The 24,860-nt window shown below is 45.0% G+C and overlaps 1 protein-coding gene across 3 annotated transcripts in view; it reads left to right on the forward strand.

Annotated features, from left to right (window-relative positions):
* Positions 1-24,860, forward strand: part of ADCK1 (aarF domain containing kinase 1) — a 137,424-nt gene that overhangs the window by 34,025 nt on the left and 78,539 nt on the right. Inside the window, exon 1 of one of the 3 annotated variants that reach the window (XM_069597196.1) lies at positions 23,117-23,380. The exons of the other annotated variants lie outside the window; for them this stretch is intronic. The gene's annotated coding sequence lies outside the window, so the exon portion shown is untranslated. Of the gene's footprint in view, positions 1-23,116; positions 23,381-24,860 lie in introns of those variants that run through there. 3 annotated transcript variants of the gene reach the window in all.

Consider the following 24,860-nt stretch of genomic DNA (forward strand, 5'->3'; position numbering starts at 1 on the left):
CTGCATGGGAGGGCCTGCTAACCCATCTGGGGCTGGGGGTACCTGCCTGGATGGCTTCCTCCACGGTTGCCTTTTCTAACGGTGCCACTGTTCATGGCACGTTCGGTGTCTGTCGACCTGGCGTGGGTGCTTTTCAGTGAGTTTTCATGGACTCTGTCCCGCAGACTCCTTTTGCTGCTTTCGTTTGTCATCATGGAATATTTTGCCTCAGAGTGTGCTGCTCAGAGCGGGAGGGAAATTGAATCCTTGCCGCCTTGATGACTGGCTTTCTCAGAGTTTGTGATAATTTCTGCAGGAGCATGAGCTGCATTTAATTTGCTCTGGTTGGGTCATCTGAGGACCAGGCCTGTGGTGTAGGGAGACCAGAGTCTGCTATTGAATCTAGCACCTCCTTTTCAGTATACGCAAACCTTTCTGAGTATTGCCTTGCAAACCTCCATGACTTTCTGCAGTGGCCCTGACCCCAGCGTCTTTCAGATTCAGAGAGAATTCCATTGCAGGAGGCTGTTGGGCCTTGGTGTGAGCTGCAGAAAACCTTTTGGGGGTCCATTCCCATTAGTGGGGGCCCTGGGGGAGAATGTGGCAGGCTTTGTGCTTCCCCTGGAGATTGGGCCCACTGCGTGGCTTTTCTGTGGTTCCCAGGCAGCCCACGCAAATGCCAAGTTGTCTTCTTGGTTGCCCTAAACTTCCCAGTGACTTATGGACCATGGCCAGAAGTAGTACCCATGTCTGCATGCCTCTTATCTTATTAAAACGAGTGAAACATAGAACCTAAAAAAGATATAAAATAATTTAGTGACCACCCTTACACTCTCTGCTCAATTTCAGAAGTGATACCTTACCCATACAATTGTAGACTCCTAAGTACTTCTTCCCTGATTCCAGCCTCCCTTCTGTATAACCAGCAGCAAGCACTGTCTTGAATTCACTGGTTATCATTCCCACTCACTTCTTTATATCCCACTATTCGTGTATTGGTATGACCTTTTGCATTTTATTGACTCTTTTTTCCTTTATTTGGTTTTGTTCTAAGCAAACATATCTGTGAAACCACAGATTTGAGAGACTAGCTTTCTTTCTGTGGGTCTGATGCATATGCAAATAAGATTTGTTTTTCTGGTGTTCTGGGTACCACCCCAAATTGCCTCTTGTGCCACTTTTTTGCATACCATCCCTGGTAACCAGGTCACACTTGGGAAAACACAGGCTGCACCATCTGTAACAGATGCCGGGCCAAACTCTGGCTTGTGCCCACCATTGCCTTGGTCTTCTCCCTGCTGGGCTTGGCCGCTCTCTTTTTAGCTTTTCTCTCCCCCCAGCTCATCCGGTCTATCTGTTAGGGCTGCTTCGGGCTTGAAGCTGTCTGATGGGATGGTGTTTGTTCCTGCTGCTCAGAAGCAGTGATCTCTTTCCAAAGGCCACAGCTGAAATAAAACAAAATAAGCCCTTGGCTTTCCGGTGATGGGAGGCCATTGCCTGTGCGAGGCATCTCTCCACTCTGATCAGCACAATTATCATCATTAGCCAATTCCTCATGTACAGTGTCTGCAGCTCTCTTGCCTACACGGGCTGCCTTGATCCTCAGGGCTGGCTTCCTGCTGCTGCCCCCGAGCTGCTCTCCAACTGCTCCTGCCCCCTGGTTCTGTGGGGGAGCTGGCAGAGGGCAGAGGGCCCTGCTCCCCAGAGATGGTATTGTGCTGATGGGGCAGGAGCTGGAGAAACCGCAGCTTCAGCCCATCTTTGCTCATATCAGAGTCCATCCCAGATTAACCACAGCCAGGCTTCTCACTGCTGATTGCTTTTTCCACTGAAAACCTCCCTGTAGTTTCCTTTTTCACCTTGGATGGGATGCTTTCACCATGACCAAACTGAAAAGCTGGTGCTTTCAAACTGCGATGCTGGTAAAGACTCTTGAGAGTCCCTGGGACAACAAGGAGATCAAACCAGTCAATCCTAAAGGAAATTAACCCTGAATAATCATTGGAAGGACTGATGCTGAAGCTGAAGCTCCAGTGCTTTGGCCACTAATATGAAGAGTCAGCTCACTGGAAAAGACCCTGATGCTGGGAAAGATTGAGGGCAGGAGGGGAAGGGGGCAATAGAGGATGAGATGGTTGGATGGCATCACCGACTCAACGGTCATGAGTTTGAGCAAACTCCAGGAGATAGTGAAGGATGGGGAAGCCTGGCGTGCCGCAGTCCATGGGGTCACAAAGAGTTGGACACGACTGAGCGACTGAGCAGCAACAGTGGGGCAGGAGCTGGAGAAACCCCAACTTCAGCCTCTCTTTCCTCCTCTCAGAGTCCATCCCAGACTGACTATGGCTGGGCTTCTCACTGCTGATTGCTTTTTCCACTGAAAGTCTCCCTGCAGTTTCCTTTCTCACCCTGGACTGGGTGCTTTTGGTCTAACCAAGCTGTTTCTACCACAACAGGGAAATGGGGTGAAGCTACACGATGGGGGATTCGGCAAAAGCTGGACCTTCTTACTGTGAAGGTACTTGAGTGCTGGACAGGGTAGTTTAGTACAGCTGTGAAATCGGCATCCAGAAGGACAGCTTCCTGGAAACAGCAGAGACTCCGTTGTGGAGGGGGAATGTGACAGCTCACAGATGGTTCCTAACCTGGCAGATGATCAGAGGTACCCGGGGAGCCTTGAGAGTATAGACTCTTAGACCCTATAGTCTGAAATTTGTTTTCAGTGATTTTGGAGTGAGGCCTGGAGAACCCATTTTTTTAAAATGGGTTCCCCAGGTGGCTTCTGCTGCTAAAAGCAAGTGTTTACGTCGACTGAACACCACGGGACAGGCATTGTGCCAAGAGCTCTCTCTGTGTTATAACTTCACAAGGACCCCAGGTGGATCCTGTTGTTATCATCCCTCCTTGGACAGACTGAAGCACAGATTAAGTGACTTGTCCAAGGCCCCACAGCTAGGAAGCAGGTATATTAGTTTCCTGTGATTGCCATGACAATGAACAGAAGTTCGTTCCTTCACGGTTCTGGAGGCTGGAACTGTGAGGACAAGGTGCCGACAGGGCCAGGCCTCCCTGGGGGCTCCAGGGACGCCTCCTTCCTGCTGCTGCTGCTGGCTCCAGGACTTCCTGTGGCTGCACCGCTCCAGTCTCTGCCTCTGTCTTCTCTTTTCTTCTGAGGACACTTGTCATTGGACTTAGGGCCTATCTGGGCAATCCGGGAAGATCTCATTTCAAGATTCTGAACTTAATCACACCTGCAAAGACCCTTTTGTCCACTGAACGTCACAGTCACAGGTTCTGGGGGTTAGGACGTGGGCATATCTCTTGGGCACCATCATTCAGCCCACTAAGAGGGTCTTTTTTTTTTAAGTTTATTATTTATTTTGGCTGCACCAGGTCTTCACTGTGGCATTCAGCATCTTTCGTTGTAGCATGCAGACTCCTTAGTTGTGGTGTGCAGGATCTAGCTCCTCAACCAGGAATCAAACCCGGGCCCCCTGCGTTGGGAGCGCAGACTCTTAGCCACTGGGCCACCAAGGAAGTCCCCAGTGTAGGGTCTTGAATTTAATCGCCGGCAGTGTGGCTCCCAAGCCTGTGCCTCTAACCACTCAACTCCCCGGCGCTCTCTCCTGTACCGGATGAGCTTCCAGTCTTCCTCTCAGCCAGCAGTCAAGGCGTGGGTGAACTTGCTGTTTCAGGGAGTTTGACAGTCCAGGGTTTTCCCTCTGCCTCTCTCCCATCCCCCAAGTCCTCCACCATTTCTCCTGAAACCCTCTGGGCTGTTCATCTCAGACTCTGAAATTCTCGCCCCTTGATGTGCTTGGAAGGCTGCAGGGGCCGAGGCCACACTCATCCTGGCTTGGGCGAGATGCATTTTTCTTGCCTCAGTGGCCACGTCTCTCCAAAATGGGGATCGCTGGAATAGCAGGGGTAGATGGAAGGCCATAATACAGCCAATAAAGTTGATGGAAGGCGTTCTGCAGCTGTATGGGCGATGGAGGCGCTTGTTAACAACACTAATAATCTAATAGCCTGTTCTTGATTTCCTACTTCTCACTGTCTTGGCCCCAAGCAGCTATTTTCTACCAAATTAAAATCCACTCAACTCCCTTCCTGTTCCTGAATAAAACTACCCTCAAAGCTCTTGCCTGTTACAGCAAGACTTTTTAATAGACTTTTCCTTGTAGAACCATGAGACATATGTCCAATTAGCGGAATAACTTCACTTAAATATACAAATAAACTGTTGACAGATAATGGTGGGACATATGTGAGGCTGATTGATGGCCACATGCTTCGGGAATGGGGCACTGTCCTTCTCTCACCCCAAGTCTGTCTCCAGGCCTCTCCTTCCCTCCAGTTTCTTGCTCTTGGGATGTAACTTTATGCTCCACCCTCTATAAGATGAAGAAGGATGTCTCCATGCTGTGCCCAGTCATAGCCCAAAGTACCTGGGCCATTCATTTTCACACAATCAGTTGTGCAACAAATTGTGGGTTTTTTTTTTTAATTTTTATTTTTTAAAATTTGAGATGTGGAACATTTTTAAAAGTCTTTACTGATTTTGCTTCTGTTTTATGTTTTGTTTTTTTTTTGGCCACAAGGGATGTGGGATCTTAGCTTCCCGAGAAAAAGTATGAAAGTGAAAATCTCTTAGTCATGCCCAGCTCTTTGTGACCCCATGGACTGTAACCTGCCAGGCTCTTCTGTCCATGGAATTCTTCAGGCAACCATGCTGGAGTGGGTAGCCACTCCCTCCTCCAGGGGATCTTCCTGACCCAGGGATCAAACCTGGGTCTCCTGCATTGGCAGGCAGATTCTTTACCATCTGAGCCACCAGAGAAGTTCGGCCAGGGATCAAACCTGCAGCCCCTGCTTTGGAAGGTGAGGTCTTAACCACTGGACCTCCAGGGACGTCCCTGCACAAATGTTTTTGGGCACTTCGTGCCAGGCACTGTGTGAGGTGCCAGGTGTAAGCAGTCTGCTCCTGAGGGGATAGCAGATTGTTGGCAATTGATGACACTCAGGAGTGTGTGGTCCAGCGGGGCAGAGACTCAGTCTGTTTTTCTTGCCGCTGTACCCTCAGCACTTACAACAGTGCCTGGCATAAAATGGGCTCGGTGAATACTTTTTAGTGACTCAAGGAGGTAAGTGAACCAGATAATGTCAGCTCTTGCTGAGTGCCCTCAAAGAGATAAAACGTGGTCATGGGATAAAGAGTGACTGAAGCTGGGCTTAGGAAACGCTCTCTGACGTGGGTTTTTTTTCAGATGAAACTGAGAAGTGCTGAAAGAACCAGCACGTGCAAAGCTGAGAGAATATGGAAGAGACAGGGCGGGTTATGTAATTCACGGGGTCCAGTGCACAGTGACCATGCTGGCCTCTGGCTGGGTGGGGAGCCAGTCTCCCCTTCCCGTAGCCCTGCTGCCCTAGCCCACAGTGGATGGGAAACTCCCAGGAGCTCACAGCCTCTGTGCTGGGAGGTGCTCAGGCTGTGGACTGGGCATGAGAGAAGTTCCCGCTGAGTCACCTGCTGAGCTTGTCTTGGTGATGCTGGTCTAGGATGTGGAGGGACACTGCTTGACAGTTCTATGACCTTGACCCTTCTTTTTTTAAAAAATTTTAATTTGTGTATCTTTTTATACTTCATTCAAGATATGGTTCTTAAATTCATTCCATAGCTCAAGTTCAATGTGAACATGCAGAAAAACTTATGGGGAAAGAGGGAAATAGATATTTAAATGTTATACTCTCATCTGTTAAACTAAAGGGTAACCAACATAAATCATAGTCCTTTGTAACCTTAAGTTATCCTATCGCAACCCCCCCCCTAAAAAAAATAGCAACTGTATTTTACATTCTGAAAATGACTATTTGAGCATATGTGCAGGAGTGAAGCAACTCATTCCAACTTGCCCCAGTCAGCCCAGCCAGACACCTCCCACTTCATTTTGTGTTTTCACTGCTGGGATGAAGAGGAATGTAACTGGGCGTGAAGTGACCCTGACCCTTCTTATGCCTATACCAAGGCCCCCAGTGGGTGCAAAGGGCAACGGAAGAAGGTATGCCTCCCCCACCAACATGACCTGGTTGCCTTGCTGGGAGAAGAGCAGCTGTAACTGTGGGGAGAAGGCAGGGAGGCCAGATGGAGCTGGGGTACTGGGCTTGGGGTGAGGAAAGGGCAGCCAAGAACCCACTGCGGAGATGGGACTGTGTGTGAGCTGCATGTGAACTTCCATCAACTTTATTAATTACATTATGGCCTTCCATCTACCCTTGCGTGTGAGCTTGCTCCATCGTCCCATTTGGCTTTATTTGCAAAACCCACATCCAAAGATAAAATTCAGAATTTCAAGACAGCTATGCTGTATTAGTTTCCTAATTGCTGCTTAAGCAATTACTATAAACTTAATGGTAGCCTATCCCTTCTCCAGTGGATCAGGCTCTCCTGCATTGCAGGAGGTCATGCATTGCATGACCAGGGTCTCCTGCATTGCAGGTGGACTCTTTATCAACTGAGCTATCAGGGAAGCCCCTATAACAGTACAGATTTATTCTTTTACAGTTCTGGAGGTCGGAAGTCTAAACTGGTTCTCACTGGACTAAAATGAACGTGTCAGCATCAGCAGGGCTGTGTTCCTTTTGGGAGCTCTGGGGGAGAGTTCCCTGCCTTGCCTTTTCTAGCTCTTATCGGCCACCTGCATTCCTTGGCTCAAAGCACTCTTTCTCCGTCTTCAAAGCCAGCAGTGTCTGGCTAGGTCCCCATGCTGCCACATCTCTGGTTCTCTTCTTGTGCCCTCCTCTTCCACTTAGAAGAACCATTGTGATTATACTAGACCCACCTGGATAATCTAAGCTGATCTATCTCAAGGTCAGCTGATCAGGGACCTCAATTTCTTCTGCAGCCTTAGTCCTTCTTTGCCAAGGAAGGTGACATAGTCACAGGTTCCAGGGACTAGGTCGTGGACATCTTTGTTGGGGGTGTTGTTCTGTCTCTTGTTAAACCACGGTGTGAAGCCCTTTTGAGTGCAGGGTGCAGTCTGACTGTAGCGCGGGTCACATGCTCATGAAGCTGGCCCTAGGGAAAGGAGGCTGCAAGCCTGAGTCCTGAGGTGGGAATGAGCATGGCTGTTCCAGGACCCAAAAGGAGTCTGACATGATGGACTAGGGTGAATGACAGGGCATGTGGTACACAGTGAGACAAGAAAGGCTGGCCCAGGTCTAGAGCACACGGCCTCCTGGGCTACAGTGAAATGTTAGGAACAACAGGTAGGGATCTGCCTTAAATCTTAAAACAAAAGCACAGACAAAAACTCTATATGAAAAATTTCAGATGTATTTAAAAAAAGAATAATAAGGTGAACCCTATGCCTGGCACCTGGATCTAAAATAGTTGGCCATAATTCCTTCATTTATTTATTTTGCTCAAGACTTTTCAATTATAAAAATCAGGGCTTTTCACCTGTAATTTCAGTGGGCATCTCTAACAACTGACATTTTTGTATGTATTCATGTCATTATCACAACGAATGGAATTAGCAAGAATCCGTTAATTTCATTGAATTCATGTGGGTGTTTAGTTGTCCCTCAAATGCCCTGCTCATTGATCTTCACCTTGTACCTGAACTTTGCACCTTTTCCCCCTTCTGAGGTTAAAGTGAGTCTTCCTTCTCTGTTATCTTTCAGGATTTGTTTTTTTTTGTTCCTTCGCACTCCTGTTGCACACCCAGGTCCATGGCCTGAACAGGGTTGATGCGGAAGGGAAGCAAAGCAGGCTGGATGGATGTGTGATTCTGCCTGTTACATGACATTTTTTTGTGTGTGCCTGTAATTGCCATTCCAGAAATGCCCTCACTCTTCCAGCCACAGAGCGACTGTTGAGAACAAATTAATTATGCATCTTCTCAGTGTGTGTGATTAAGTGGCAGATGGAGGGAAGGGTTCTCTTCAGTTTTTCTGGCAACTAAGTTCCCAAATGGATGCTTTCCAGGCCAAAGAGTGTGTGTCCTGGGCTCCCATGAGCGTCCGAGTTTGTCTCTGTAGTGGCAGGCTTGGTCACTGGCAGGCAGAGTCAGAAGTTGTCAGTAATAATATTATTAATCCCTTAAATTTGCAGCTTATTTGCTATTTGCTGAGGGTTTGTGCACTCACGTCAGCTCATTTGTTGGGATTTCAGGGATGCTGGAACAACTTCCTTTGCTTATTACCTCCCTAAATCATTGCTGATGCTTGTAATTCCACCATTAGAGATTAATTCTTTTGGCCCCAAACTGTTCCCTATTAAAATGCAAGTATCCTTGGCAGCTGTGTAGCATGTTTTATTCATTAAGCTTTCTCAGCCACTCCAGTGGCTCCCCTCCCCAAATGCCCCCTCCCACAACTTTCTTTTTAGGATGACCTTCTCTGAAACAGAACCTGTGTTTGGAATCTATCCCATCCCACAGAACTGGGCTATCGACTAGTTGCTGAAGCTGGAAGAAGAGGCAGAAACTCACTCTAAGGTGTCAGTGACTGATAATAATTTCCCGTGTTACCATCTCTAGGGAGTATTTGTATTTTAAGTGGAACTTTTTGGAAACACAGTGCTTAGCACAAAGGAACCTGCACTCCTTCATCCTGTTATGTCAGTGGCTTTGGCCTTAGATCTCCTTTTTATTGGGCTCCCTTAGAGAGACCGAGGAAAGAGAGGGCCAGCATGTCCGGTTCGTCCATTGCGGGCTGGGGAGACAGTGGAGTGGACCACGTGTAACATAATGTCCATCTTGCAGAAGGAAGATTGAAGTGAAAGGACAAAATCTATTTGGAATGGGGCTAAAGTTTTGTCTTTACAACCCCAGTAACACAGTTGTAGATTTTTAGAGTCAGAAGACACCTTAGAAACAAGCTTAACTCTGGGAAAGCAAATGCATTTCATCTGTCAATTCCAGTTGATACATAGTGGTTGAGTACAGGGTAGAGAATGAGTGGGTCTTCACCTGGGCTCAGTGTGTTGTGGTTGATTAGTGATGTCTGATGGGTGCCATGGTGATAGAGGGGAGGCATGTATGCCGCACGTGTGTTCCTGATTCTCTGCAACCTGTCTTTGTATGTATGGGCCAGCTGAGGTCCTGAAACTTCAGATGGTTTGTTCAGGATTACATTAAGTAGGGGCGATAAATTAGGAGCAGAATTGGCCCAGGATCCAGGTACCATGAATCCAGGTTCAAAGCCTTTTCACTTGGAATATCCAGGTATCCTGAGAAGCTTTTCACTGTGGTTAAAGAGCAGGCGGTCTTGCAACCAGACTGCCTGGGTTCAGGTCTTAGCTGAGTACCCTGGGCCAAGATGTTTAACCTTTCTGAGCCATTGCCTCTTCATCTCTGAAACAGAGGATAATAATTGTGCCTACCTTATAGGGTGGTTGTGGGATTAAATGAGATATAATGCCCATATAAAGTGTTTGGACTAGGGCCGAAACACAGTAAGTATTAATAAGCGTTGGTAACAGGATTAAAGTGTTCATTGCATTGTCCTTCTAGATTATTGCTGGATACAGACACACACCTCCCCATGGTCAGCTCGCTCTGCAGTCTCCCGCGGAGTTGCCCCTCAGACACCTGCTTGTCTTCCTTCCCTATTGAATGCTCTGGGATTTTCTGTGTTTGATGTGCTCTTGGAATTTGTCATTGATGATGGAAAGTCCCACAGTACTAACAACCGAGCGTGAGATGGTGCTGGGTCTATAAATGTCCACGTTTGGGGTGTCACACTTCACACTCCACAGGAGTTTGTTTTGGTTTGGAGCACTGACAAACCCCTGGAGGCCTGGTGGGGTTCACTAAGGACCACCTGCCAAAGGGCCTCAGTGAGACCCAGTTTTTCTGGGTCTCTCCTCTGACCAGAACATCACGACAGCATCTCCCCAGACCACCCCTGCTCCCCTGAGCTGGTATGTGCCCCCCAAGTGCCAACCTAGTTTGCAGACTGGACATCAGTGCCCAGCTGTGCCAGCCCCCTCCTCCTCAGGCCAGCTTGTCCTGTGGGCTTAGAAAGCAGGGCTTTAACAGAGTCCGGACCCAGAAATTGCGCTGGGGTCCTCTTTATGTCTTTGTCCAGCCATGCAGACCCTTGTCAATTGTCCCTTTGGGTGACCTTGAGGGGACCCAGGGAGGCCTTGAGAGCCAGGCAGAGTCCACGATCATCCCAGATGTCCGGCCTGGGGCAACATCCTCTAGGACGATGGTCTGCCCACTGCCTTGTTCATTTTGCCTCTTGTTAGCATGCTCAGTTCCTTGTGGAAGCAGCGCTTGGTGGCTCCTCTTGGAGTGTGTAGGGAAGCGGGGGGCCGCAGTGGTGGGGTGTCTCTCTGGGTGTTGTGATGGGCACGTGGCTTCTGCTGAGTGAGTCATTGGTGATTCCAGTCCTTGGTTGTGCAGGAAAAGCCGCTGCCCTGGATGCTCAAATGGAGTCCTTCTTAGGGTCTGCCTGTCCGTTCCCTACAGAGAAATGAGGGGATAGGGGCTGTGGGAAGGGGGCTGTCCCCACTGGAGGGTGGTCACATCATCGCCTGTGACATTCGGAAGCTCTGTTGCTCTGGGCCTTTCACCTTGGATCACAGCCAAGCGTGGCTGCAACCTGGCTGAGTCTGCGGCATCTTCCTGCTTTTCGTGGTCTGGCCCCAGAGCAGGTGGTCCTACCCAGAGCTGCAGCCCACTCGGGAGCTTAGTTTTTTTTTTTTCCCCAAGGGGGGTTCAGAAAATCAGAGGATGGGGAGGCTCGCTGGAGATGAAGCCCTGGTTGCTGCTGTTGGTTCTGGGCTGGTGGGCAGCAGCTGCATCTGGGAGAGGAGACAGGGAGGACAGGAGCACGGGCCGGGCTGGGACTAGGAAGACGCAAGAGGACTAAGGCCAGGGTCCAGGCTGAAAAGGGTTTTGACAGGTGAGAGAGAGGGATGGTGAGGTTGTGAAGCTGCTTGTGCAAAGGCTGGGGCAGGGGTGCGGGGGTGCGGGGGGCAGGGGCTGGTGCAGGACTGATCCCTATGGTTGGGGAGGGGGAGAGAGTGGGAAGGTAAGAGATGAGCCCGGAGGACACCTGGGTCGCATCACGATGGGCCTGGTAGGATTGTGGATTTCATACAAAGGACAGTGGGGACTTTTGGAGGATTACCGTCTGGTGGCTCAGACAGTGAAGAATCTGCCTGCAATTTGGGAGACCTGGGTTTGATCCCTGGTTCGGAGAAGGCGATGGCACCCCACTCCAGTACTCTTGCCTGGAAGATCCCATGAACGGAGGAGCCTGGTAGGCTGCAGTCCCTGGGGTCGCTAAGAGTCGGACACGACTGAGCGACTTCACTTTCACTTTTCACCTTCATGCATTGGAGAAGGAAATGGCAACCCACTCCAGTGTTCTTGCCTGGAGAATTCCAGGGACGGGGGAGCCTGGTGGGCTGCCATCTATGGGGTCGCACAGAGTCAGACACGACTGAAGCAACTTAGCAGTAGCAGTCAGGAAGCTCCCCCGGAGAAGGGAATGGCTACCCACTCCAGTATGCTTGCCTGGAGAATTCCATGAACAGAGGAGCCTGGCGGGCTATATAGTCTGTAGGGTCACAAAGAGTCGGACATGGCTGAGTGACTAGCGCTTTCACTTCTGTTGAAGGCCGTGTCCCTGTTCCACTGTGGCCAGCGTCCTGCCCCTTTGTGGCCTGCCTCCCGGGGCTGCACAGTCGTGACCAGTGTCTGCATTGAGACCCATTATGCCTCCTGGGCCTGCCTTGTGCCCTGCTTCCAGTGGCTCCCTGATTGCGGTTTGTGTGACTGGTGTTTTCCAGGTCCCCGTGTACTCATGGGTTTGTTTCCCGTCTTGGTAATAGCTGGCTTACAGGGATGACTTCTGGGGCCCCAGACCTGCTGGGTGTGGGAAATCACTGGGGGTAGGAGTGGGGATGTTATGCGCATACGGGAGGGCAGCTTTGAGGGCCCTTAGCAGGCCTTTTCCTTCTCGTTCGTGTTAACAGTGTGTTTGGAGGGGCAGCAAAGTCTAACAGAAAGCGATGGGTTTTGGAGTCAGAAGACCGTGACTCAAATCCTGGATCTCCCATTTACTGGCTGAGTAACCCTAGCAAGGCCCTTAACTTCCTTTGAGCAGTGGAAGTTCCCACACCTGTGCAATGTAGAGAATGATGATACCTACCTGAGGCTCTTACCTGGACCAGGTGAGATGATGTGAGTGCTGTAAAGGATTGTGCATTTACTGCTGAGGACCAACCATTGTTGCAGAGTGTGTGATGAACAAGGTTTTGTTTCCCAGCAGCTTATATCATGTGCTGATATAGTGAATCAACAATTGAAATGAAGCTAATGATTATAGAGTATGTGAAAATTATAAATCAGGGACCTATTTGTACTTGCATTGTGCTGACAAGTCATTCAGCATCTTGTGTGATTCTCATTTTAATATGAAATTATTCATTGAACTTGAGTGTTAGTAAAACGTAATAGGAAACTCATACATACTGGACACTCACAACCTTTATCAGCTGTTAATGGGTACTGATAAACTGAATGAAGACAGACTTTTATTTCAAAGACTCAAGATAGATATTTATATAAAGTGTGACTAAAATATAATAAGATTTTAAAAAATAAAACAATTTATATGTTCTGGAATTAGATAGTGATGATATTAATAGTTATACTACGTAAGTGAATATAGTAAAAACCACAGAACTGTATATTTTAAAATGGTGAAATTTATGGTGTGTGGATTATAGATCAATTAAAAATAGGAAAACATTATTAAAGCAGTAGTGATAAAAATGTGCAGATTTAAGAAAAAAATACAATTTTACCGACTGAAACTTACTATGATTTTGATATGCTTTCTTTCTAACTCTTTCCTGTTCTGTCATTTGCCTGTTATCTTTAGCATTTGCCATGCTGTTACAATAATCTTCATGGTCTTCTGTTAAAATGGCTACTTAATACTGAACTGTGTGACTGTTCTATAATAAACCCTTTTTCTGCTTTTAGGATGCATCTGTTTATTATTGTTGTTCAGTTGGCCAGTTGTGTCCAACTCTTTGTGACCCCAAGGATTGCAGCATGCCGGGCACCCCCCTCCCCATCCCTCACCATTTCCTAAAGTTTACCAAGTTCATGTCCATTGCATCAGTGATGCCATCCAGCCATCTCATCCTCTGATAACCTCTTCTTCTGCCCTCAATCATTCCCAGCATCAGGGGCTTTTCCAGTGAGTTTGCTGTTTGCATTAGGTGACCAAAATACTGGAGCTTCAGCTTCAGCCTCTATTTACATATATGTTTTTCTGTTCTAATTGGCACTGTGCTGAATGTCTCTGTTCATAGGGGTTTTGCCTATGTCCTAGATTATTTACTTAGGAGGAATTCCTGAAATGATATATATGAATTTAAACATTGCTGAGAGAAATTAGAGAGAAATAAATAGAGAAATATATTGTGTTCATGATATAGTACAGAGAAGCCTGACGTGCTGCAAGTCCAAGGGGCTGCAAGGAGTCAGACACCACTTAGTGACTGAACAGCAATCATGTTCATGGGTTGGAAGACTCAGTATTGTTAAGATGCCTATTTTCCCCAAATAAATTTCAGTTCAGTTCAGTCGCTCAGTCGTGTCCGACTCTTTGCGACCCCATAGACTGCAGCACACCAGGCTTCCCTGTTCATCACCAACTCCTGGAGCTTAGATTCGTAACTATCCCAATCAAAATCCCAGCAGGCTTTTAAAATAGAAATTGACAGGCTGATTCTCTAGTTTATATAAGAATGCAGAGGGTTTTAGAGTCAGTTCTAGAAAATAACACTGAAAAAGGAGAACAAAGTTGAGGACTAAAATTATCTGATTTCAAGACTTACTATAAACGTATAGTAATCAAAATAGTGTGGTATTGGTGTAAAGATAGACAAAATAATCTAGGGAACAGATTAAATGATCCAGAAATAGACCCACACATAATATGAACAGTGAATTTTTTTTCAATGGTGAAAAGGCAATTGAGTGTAGAAAGGTGTGTCTTTTCAACAAACAGTGCTGAAACAGTTAGATATTCACGTGCAAAATTGAACTTTGATCTGTATGTCACACCAGGTAGAAAAATGGCTTCCAAACAGATCACACAACCAAATGTAAAACCTGAAAATTGGACATTCTTAGAAGGCAACATAGGGGAAAATAGTTATAATTTGAGTTATGCAAAGATTTTCTTAGATACAACACCAAAAGCATGATCCATGAAGGAAAAAGTGGCAAATTTTACTTCATTAAAATAAAAAAATTTCTTTTTGGAAAAATGTTAAAGGAAAGACAAGCCGCAGACTGGGAGAAAGTACTTGCAAGTCATTTATTTGATAAAGTACTTGTGTATGGAATGTATACAGAATGCCTATAACCGAATAATAAGAAAACAATTCATTAAAAATGGACTTAAAGATGGACATTTCACCAAAGATACAGAGTTGGCAAGTAAACACATGAAAAGATTTTCAACATCATTAGTCTTAGGGAAATACAAATTTAAACCATAATGAAATACAATTGCACATATGTTCAGTTCAGTTCAGTCGCTTAGTCGTGTCCGACTCTTTGCGACCCTGTGAATCGCAGCACGCCAGGCCTCCCTGTCCATCACCATCTCCAGGAGTTCACTCAGACTCACGTCCATTGAGTCCGTGATGCCATCCAGCCATCTCATCCTCTGTCATCCCCTTCTCCTCCTGCCCCCAATCCCTCCCAGCATCAGAGTCTTTTCCAATGAGTCAACTCTTCGCATGAGGTGGCCAAAGTAATGGAGTTTCAGCTTCAGCATCATTCCTTCCAAAGAAATCCCAGCGTTGATCTCCTTCAGAATGGACTGGTTGGATCTCCTTGCAGTCCAAGGGACTCTCAAGAGTCTTCTCCAACACCACAGTTCAAACGCATCAGTTCTTCGGCACTCAGCCTTCTTCACAGTCCAACTCTCACATCCATACATGACTACTGGAAAAACCATAGCCTTGACTAGACGGACCTTAGTCAGCAAAGTAATGTCTCTGCTTTTGAATATACTATCTAGGTTGGTCATAACTTTTCTTCCAAGGAGTAAGCGTCTTTTAATTTCATGGCTGCAGTCACCATCTGCAGTGATTTTGGAGCCCCCAAAAATAAAGTCTGACACTGTTTCCACTGTTTCCCCATCTATTTCCCATGGAGTGATGGGACCGGATGCCATGATCTCGTTTTCTGAATGTTGAGCTTTAAGCCAACTTTTTCACTCTCCTCTTTCACTTTCATCAAGAGGCTTTTTAGTTCCTCTTCACTTTCTGCCACCAGGGTGGTGTCCTCTGCATATCTGAGGTTATTGATATTTCTCCCAGCAATCTTGATTCCAGCTTGTATTTCTTCCAGTCCCACGTTTCTCATGATGTACTCTGCATATAAGTTAAATAAGCAGGGTGACAATATACAGCCTTGACATACTCCTTTTCCTATTTGGAACCAGTCTGTTGTTCCATGTCCAGTTCTAACTATTGCTTCCTGACCTGCACACAGATTTCTCAAGAGGCAGGTTAGGTGGTCTGGTATTCCCATCTCTTTCAGAATTTTCCACAGTTTATTGTGATCCACACAGTCAAAGTCTTTGGCATAGTCAATAAAGCAGAAAGAGATGTTTTTCTGGAACTCTCTTGCTTTTTCGATGATCCAGTGGATGTTGGCAATTTGATCTCTGGTTCCTCTGCCATTTTGAAAACCAGCTTGAACAACAGGAAGTTCATGGTTCACGTATTGCTGAAGCCTAGCTTGGAGAATTTTGAGCATTACTTTACTAGCATGTGAGATGAGTGTAATTGTGTGGTAGTTTGAGCATTCTTTGGCATTTCCTTTCTTTGGGATTGGAATGAAAACTGACCTTTTCCAGTCCTGTGGCCACTGCTGAGTTTTCCAAATTTGCTGGCATATTGAGTGCAGCACTTTCACAGCATCATCCTTCAGGATTTGAAAGAGCTCCACTGGAATTCCATCACCTCTACTGGCTTTGTTCGTAGTGATGCTTTCTAAGGCCCACTTGACTTCACATTCCAATATGTCTGGCTCTAGATTAGTGATCACATCATCATGATTATCTGGGTCGTGAAGATCTTTTTTGTACAGTTCTTCCATGTATTCTTGCCACCTCTTCTTAATATCTTCTGCTTCTGTTAGGTTCATACCATTTCTGTCCTTAATCGAGCCCATCTTTGCATGAAATGTTCCCTTGGTATCTCTAATTTTCTTGAAGAGATCTCTAGTCTTTCCCATTCTGTTGTTTTCCTCTATTTCTTTGCATTGATCGCTGAAGAAGGCTTTCTTATCTCTTCTTGCTATTCTTTGGAACTCTGCATTCAGATGCTTATATCTTTCCTTTTCTCCTTTGCTTTTCGCCTCTCTTCTTTTCACAGCTATTTGTAAGGGCTCCCCAGACAGCCATTTTGCTTTTTTACATTTAGAATGACTAAAATGCAAAAGACATTATGCCGAGCATTGGGAGAATGTGGAGGAACTCTCATACACTGTTGATGAGAATGTAACATGGTACAACCACTTTAAAAAACAGTTTAATTTCTTAAAAAATTAAGCATTCCCTGCCATACATTTTGACCACTACATTCCTAAGTATTTGCCTGTAAGAAATGAAAGCATGTCTGCACAAAGACTTGAACATGAATATTTAGAACAGCTTTATTTGTACTTTAAAACTGGAAACCACCCAAATGTATATCAGCTGATGAATAAGTAAAGAAATTGTGATATTAACATATTTATGCAATGGAATACTACTCAGTAAGAAAAAAAGATTAAACTGTTGATACATGTAAGAACACGATGGATCTCAGAAAAATTGTGTTGAGGGAAAAAGACTAGGTAAAAAAAAACATGTGATTCCACTTATATAAAACTCTGCAAAATTCTAGGCTATACTGATAGAAAGCAGATGAGTGGTTTTCTGGAGATGGGAGGTATGTAGAGGGATGGGACTGGAATTATCAAGGGAAATCAAAGCTTTTGGGGGTGATGGATATGTTTAACTAGCTTGATTATGGTGATGGATTCATAAGTGTATGCATATGTCAAAATTATCAGGTCATACATTTTAAATATGTGTAGTTTATTGTGTCAAAATATCTCAGTGAGGCTGTGAAACAAACAATGAGAGTAATGAATTATGATTCACTGAAAAAATTTAGAAATCCATGAGTCCATACTGATATAAATAAACAAATGAATAAATTGAAATATCAGTGAAGAACTGGCTATTTATATAATTTGAAATGACTTCCCCATACAGTACTTAATTATAAAAAGAAAACAAATAAGTGAGAAGGTTAGGTGGATAACCATCAAAATTAATGTTGCCTGTAGGGAGACAAATCAAAATTGTTCACCATATGATAGGTTGTAATAAGAACAGAACCCATTTATAAATTGGGCTCAATTCACTAACACTTTTTTCAAAAAAAGAATTTTTGCATCTGTGTTCACTATGGATATTGGTATATAGCTTCTTTCTCCCCCTTATATTTTCTGTCTTGTTTTGATATTGGCATTACATTGGTTTCATAGAATGGATTAGGAGGTATTCTATCTTCAATTTTCTGGAAGAACAATATTTCTTCCTTAAGTGGTGTCCTTCAGCTCTGACACCATCTTGAGTCAGAGTTTCTTTGTCTGTTACATACATAGTCATTCCAGCTTTATTTTAATTGATATTGGCATGGTATATCCTTTTCCATCCTTTTCATTTAACCTGTTTGTGTTTTAATATTAAGAGGACAGTTTCTTATAGATAACATATACTTGACTCTTTCTTTTTTATCCAGTTTGACAATCTCTGACTTTTAATTTGGGTGTTTAGACCACCTCATGCGAAGAGTTGACTCATTGGAAAAGACTCTGATGCTGGAGGGATTGGGGGCAGGAGGAGAAGGGGACGACAGAGGATGAGATGGCTGGATGGCATCACTGATGCGATGGTTGTGAGTCTGAGTGAACTCCGGGGGTTGGTGATGGACAGGGAGGCCTGGCGTGCTGCGATTCATGGGGTCACAAAGAGTCGGACACGACTGAGCGACTGGACTGAACTGAACTGCGACCACTTATATTTGATGAGATTATTGAAATGGTTAGATTTACATCTTTCACCTTGTTACTTGTTTTTTACTTGTCCTATTTATGCTTTATTTGTTTTCTCTCATGCCTTCTTTGGATTGAATTTTTTTCATGGTTGCATTTTTGTCTCCTTTGTTGGCTTATGAACTAGAGTTCTTTTTATTATTTTAGTGATTGCATCAGTTTATGGCATACATCTTTAACTTGTCATAGTCTACATACAAGTGACCTTGTACTACTTCACAGAGTAATGTAAAGAATCTTATAATAATATACTTTAATTTCTTTCTTTCTACCCTTTATGCTATTGTAATACATTTTGCTTTCACATATGCTATAAAGTTCATATTATACTATCTATGTACTAAAAAAAGAAGTCTTGAACCTTCATCTATGAAGTTTCTATTTCTGGTCTCTTTGTTCCTTTATGTATCAGTAGATTCATACTTATTTCTGGTATCATTTTCTTTCTGCCTGAAGGATATCTTTTAACATTTCTTGTTGTGTAGGGAGATGAATTCTATCAGCTTTTATACGTCTTAAAGAGCTTTTAGTTTACCTTTGATTTTAAGAGATGTTTTTGCTGGGTATAGAATTCCAGGTTTTCTTTCAGTGCTTTCAGAGATGTTCCTCCACTAACTTCTGCTTATATTGTTCCCAGCGAGAGATCTGCTGCCATTCTTATCTTTGTTCCTTTCTCTATAAAGTGTCTTTTTTCCTCTGGATACTTTCAGGATTTTCTCTTAATCACTGATTTTGAACAAGTTCATTATGCAGTTTTCTTTCTTTCTTATGCTTGGGGCTTATTGAGACTCTTGGATCTATTGGTTTATAATTTTTTAAAAATCAAATTTGAAAAATTTCAGGTATTATTTCTTTAAGTATTTTTTCTCCCATTCTCTCCCTGACCTCTCTTTTGGGGATTCCAACATTCCAATGTTTATAAGATTGCATGAAGTTGTCCCATAGATCACTGCTGCTCTTTTCATTAAATTTTTTTATTTTTGTTTCATTTTGAATAGTTTCTATTACTAGGACTTGAGCTAGTAAAGTAATGCTCAAAATTCTCCAAGCTAGGCTTCAGCAATACGTGAACCATGAACTTCCTGATGTTCAAGCTGGTTTTAGAAAAGGCAGAGGAACCAGAGATCAAATTGCCAACATCCTCTGGATCATGGAAAAAGCGATAGAGTTCCAGAAAAACATCTATTTCTGCTTTATTGACTATGCCAAAGCCTTTGACTGTGTGGATCACAATAAACTGTGGAAAATTCTGAAAGAGATGGGAATACCAGACCACCTAACCTGCCTCTTGAGAAATCTGTATGCAGGAAGCAACAGTTAGAACTGGACATGGAACAACAGACTGGTTCTAAATAGGAAAAGGAATACGTCAAGGCTGTACATTGTCACCCTGGTTATTTAATTTATATGCAGAGTACATCATGAGAAACGTGGGACTGGAAGAAATACAAGCTGGAATCAAGATTGCTGGGAGAAATATCAATAACCTCAGATATGCAGATGACACCACCCTTATGGCAGAAAGTGAAGAGGAACTAAAAAGCCTCTTGATGAAAGTGAAAGAGGAGAGTGAAAAAGTTGGCTTAAAGCTCAACATTAAGAAAACGAAGATCATGGCATCCGGTCCCATCACTCCATGGGAAATAGACGGGGAAACAGTAGAAACAGTGTCAGACTTTATTTTTTGGGGCTCCAAAATCACTGCAGGTGGCAATTGCAGCCATGAAATTAAAAGACGCTTACTCCTTGGAAGAAAAGTTATGATCAACCTAGATAGTATATTCAAAAGCAGAGACATTACTTTGCCGACTAAGGTCCGTCTAGTCAAGGCTATGGTTTTTCCAGTAGTCATGTATGGATGTGAGAGTTGGACTGTGAAGAAGGCTGAGTGCCGAAGAATTGATGCGTTTGAACTTTGGTGTTGAAGAAGACTCTTGAGAGTCCCTTGGACTGCAAGAAGACCCAACCAGTCCATTCTGAAGGAGATCAACCCTGGGATTTCTTTGGAAGGAATGATGCTTAAGCTGAAACTCCAGTACTTTGGCCACCTCATGTGAAGAGTTGACTCATTGGAAAAGACTCTGATGCTGGGAGGGATTGGGGGCAGGAGGAGAAGGGGACGACAGAGGATGAGATGGCTGGATTGCATCACTGACTCGATGGATGCAACTCTGAGTGAACTCCGGGAGTTGGTGATGGACAGGGAGGCCTGGCGTGTTGCAATTCATGGGGTCGCAAAGAGTCGGACACGACTGAGTGACTCAACTGAACTGAACTGAGGTTCACTAACGTTTCTTCTACAATGTCTCATCATCCATTTATCCTACCCATCGTATTTTTTTGAGGGGGAGTGTTGCAAGGCATGTGGGATAGAACCTGCATCCCCCTGCAGTGGAAGTGCAGAGACTTAACCACTGAACCACCAGGGAAGCATCATCCAGAGTATTTTTCATATAAAAAATTACAGTCTCTAGAAGTTTCATTTGGATCTCATTCTTTTTTTTAATATTATCCCTGCCTCTGCTTAACATTTTGTTTTTGTTTTTTTTTTTAAATAAAATTTTTTTTTAATTTTTATTTTTACTTTATTTTACTTTACAATACTGTATTGGTTTTGCCATACATTGACATGACATTTTGAACATATGAAATACGGTTATAACAGTCGTCCTCTTTTACTAATACAGGTTTCAGTTTTGAGTTGGTTTTGATTGATTGATTTTTTTCTTTCTCATAATGTGTTGCATTTTTCTGTTTCTTTAAATACCTGGTAAATATTTTATTAGGTGCTAGACATTGCAATTTTGTCTTTTTGGGTACTAGATATATTTGTATTTTTATAAATGTTCTAAAGCTTTGTTCTGGGACACAGTTAAGTTACTTGGAGCCAGTGTGATTGTTTTCAAGTCTTTTAGTATTTATTGCTTGGGAATGGAATGGTGTTTAGTTTGGGATATTCCCTTCTGGGTATTATAGCAAATGCCTCAAGAATTGTGAGATTTTCTAGTCCAGCTAGTGGAAATAGACCTATATGGACACACAGGGTACTGTTAACCCTAGTCTTTTGTGGTTATTATCTTTCTGGCTCATGTAGTTTTCTTGTGTGTATATGCTGACTGTTACTCAACCACATACATGAGGCAGATCGTAGGCAGCTCTTCAGAGTTCCTTTTTCATATGGCTCTCTGCTCTCCAGTACTCTGCCCTGTGAACTCTAGCTGCTGTGGTCTTCCTGGACTCTCAGCTCTGTGTCTTCAGCTCAGAGCCGTCTGGGTGCTGCCTGGCTCCCCTTTCCCTGCGCTGTGGCCTGGAAACCCTCAATGCTGTGAATTCGGGCAACCATAGGTTCACTGTGTGTGCCTCGCATCTCTCAGGAATCACTCCCCTTCCTTTCCTGATGTCCAGTTTTTATTACTTCAGACGAGGAAGGTAATTTTGGCCCCTGTTTGGAAAGAGATGTTAAGGATGACATCAAGATTGTGGCTTCAGCAACTTCAAGTTTAGAGTTGCAGTTTAACCAGGATCTACCTGACAGATAGTCAGAGGAGGGACAGAGGATGCTGCTAAGGGGTAGGATTAAATCTGTGGTCAAGCTTCTTCAAAACTTTTAAAAACTGCAACTAGTCCCCCCCCCCCCCCCCCGCCCCCACAAGACATGATGAGTTTTACTTTGTTCATTAAAAGCTTAAAACAAAGGGTGACATCCAGAAAAGAGACTTTGGAGACCATCCTGGCTTGATTTCTTGGGGATGAAGGGGGAGTTGCAATTCCATTTTCATGATGAAAAACACAAATGTGGATCATAGCACCCTGCAAAATTGCAGAAACAGTGCTGGATTCTTCACCGAGCTGGTCCAGTCTGTGTGGTAGAGAATTTGGGGCTGGACTTCTATTTCTAGAAGATGTTGAAGAAGAGAATTTTTTTAAAAAAAATTCTCCTCTATTATTGATATAATAAATATTAGTTTTAGGAAATTTGAGAAATACAGAGAGACCTATAAAGAAAAGTACTCTTGTAACCTCACTGCCCAGAGATAACACTGTTTGCTTGTCAGCGCATTTCCTTTGGGTGTTGAGTCTTTGATTGGAAGAATCTGTCAAGAGGCTTGTGTGCTTTGGGGCCTGTCTGTGACCTTCTCTTGTACTGTCTCTTCCTATGATGTGTGGGGTTGTATGTGTGTCTGTCTCTTTCATCTGTGTCTCACACTCAAATCCCGAAACCCCGTTGCAGATATTGCCCAATCGCCCAGTTCTGATGGGGGAGCCCTACTGATTCAGGCTGGCTTTGGTACTTTTCTTCCCTACTCTTCGGGATTTAGGCATGAGTAAAGGATTGCCCTCCTTGGGCCTTTGCTCCATCCCTCCCAATCAATAATTAATCAGTACTGAGTTGATTTTATTAGCTATTCACTGTCCACTCCCCCCTCCCCCCAAATCCCAACCCAAGCTGGCTAGTGACAATGCTTTTAATTAATATGAGGCAGATTAAAGCTCATTACAACAAGGTTATTGGTAATGAGATCATCGTAAGGCAAGTTATTGAGCTGGGAGTGAAAACAAAGTTGGAGGAGGGGCAGAGAGATGGTGCCAGCTGTTCCCTGCCCTGTTTTGGCAGGAATGGAACCGGGAATGTGGGAACTCTGCAATGAGGACACGCTGCAGCGACACACACCCAACCAGCTCATGAAACCAGGGGCTGGGTAAGAGCAGGCCTCGGGGCCAGTGAGCAAATGGGTGCGCAGTGATTAGGGCAGTAATGTGTGTTGAGAAGCCAGCGCTGGTGTATTCAATTAAGAATGTGCAGATTATGACCTGCTGAGTGGGGGGCACAAGCCACCCACACGGGGTCCACAGACAGCTCTCTTGGCATCCAAGCTACCACTGGGGAAGTGAAACTCACTGGGCTGTTTTGATTGAAGATGCGGTTTAAACACATCCACCTGGAGGAAATAGAGTCACAAGATTTATTATTACAGATCCCAGAAGCAGAGATGCTCAGTGAGCAGGAGAAGGGCAGTCCTCTGTCCCAAGTCACCAGCAAGCAGGAGATGAATGCTCAAAGAGGGACTTTGCACTAAGCCAGCAGTTTCTTGAAATTCTGAATGAGCCCTGCCTTCTGATCCTAAGGGACAATGGAACTGTAGGAGCTGAGCTGGAAAGGGATCCTGGAGATCAGAATGCCTGCTCTGTTATTCAGCATTTCTGTCTTTTGACCTTCAAAGAGCATTTACATTTTTTTGGTGAGTGGAATATCCCTCATCCCTGTATTACTGTGTGTGTGTGTTTATTTAAGATGCTGGTTGAAATATGGGTGCCATTTGCAGTGGATGCTGATTCAGTTGCATGGATGATGGTTTTGTGTGTGTATGACCCATGGTTGTCATCAGTCTACACTTACAGCTCATCATGGCTTGCCCTGGGGTACACAGAGTCTACAAGGGACACACGCGGTCTCTGTTCCCAATGGCTGGTGTGCCAGGTAACCAGAGAGTCGGAGGTAGACGAGCCTTCCTGGGCTTGTGTGACCAGAGAGGGCTCCCTGCACTGCCCAGACAGTCTGAAGGTGACCTTTACTTTGTGCCAGGAGACACCCTACCTGGGACTGGCTCAGGACACAGGAGGGAGGCAACAGAGCCCTGGCTCTGCTCCCTGGTAGAACGCCTTGTTGGTGTGAGGCTAATGCTTTCTGAGTTCTTCCAGTAGCCGAGAGAAATGCAGATGTGAGTCTAGTCTATAAAAAATGGTGGAGCAGGTCTTACACACACACACACACACACACACACACACGTGTGTTGTGTTGTTCTCTTGACCTGAAATGCTCTCCTTTTTAATCCTAATCTATTCACATTCAATTGCAGGGGTTGTATCAGCCAGGGACCAGTCCCACCTGTAATTTATTTTATTAAAAAATATTTATTTATTTAAAAATTTTATTTAATTATTGGCTGCACCACACAGCATGTGGGATCTAGACCCCTGACCAGGGACTGAACCTGTGTCCTGTGCACTGGAAGGCAGAATCCCAATCACTGGACCACCCAGGGAAGTCCCAATAATTATGTATTTGGCTGCGCTGGGTCTTAACTGCAGCACGTGAGATCTTTCAGTTGTGGTATATGGGATCTGGTTCCCTGACGAGGGATTGAACCCAGGCCCCTTGCATGGGAATCTTGGAGTCTCAGCCACTGGGCCACCAGAGACGTCCCCATATTTGTAATTTAAATGTAGAAACGTATTAATTAGGAAAAGGTAGTTAACTCCTAAAGCAGTAGTAGAAGAATCTAAGGGGACAGAGGTAGTAAATGCATAAAGCACCTGCTCCCTCTAGGATCAGGGTGGTGAACAAGAACAGACCTGAAGTCTTGACTGGGGCCCTCCAAGGCCGGGATCCCAGGCTGCCCTGGAGACAAGGAGGCATGGGCCATGTCACAGCCTGCCCTGTGGCAGAGAGATTTGTAGAGGACGACCTAGAACTAGTGTGTGGGAGCTGCCTGCTGGGCGGTCAGAGCACTTGCTGGAGTGTATGGGCCTGAGTTGGTCCACAGAAGGGGCCCACTAGGTAGTGAGGGTGGGCTGGTCCATGAGGACCACTGGAGGGGTCCCCCTCAAGCCCCTGTCCCACTGGCTGATGAGCTGGAAGCCGCCCAGTGGGGATGGTAGGGCGCCTCCTTGTGCTGCTGCAGTCTTGCAGTGTCCACTCCTGCCCCCACGCCCCACTGT

Source organism: Ovis canadensis, chromosome 7 (genome assembly GCF_042477335.2).
Source record: "Ovis canadensis isolate MfBH-ARS-UI-01 breed Bighorn chromosome 7, ARS-UI_OviCan_v2, whole genome shotgun sequence".
Classification (NCBI taxonomy): Eukaryota; Metazoa; Chordata; class Mammalia; order Artiodactyla; family Bovidae; genus Ovis; species Ovis canadensis.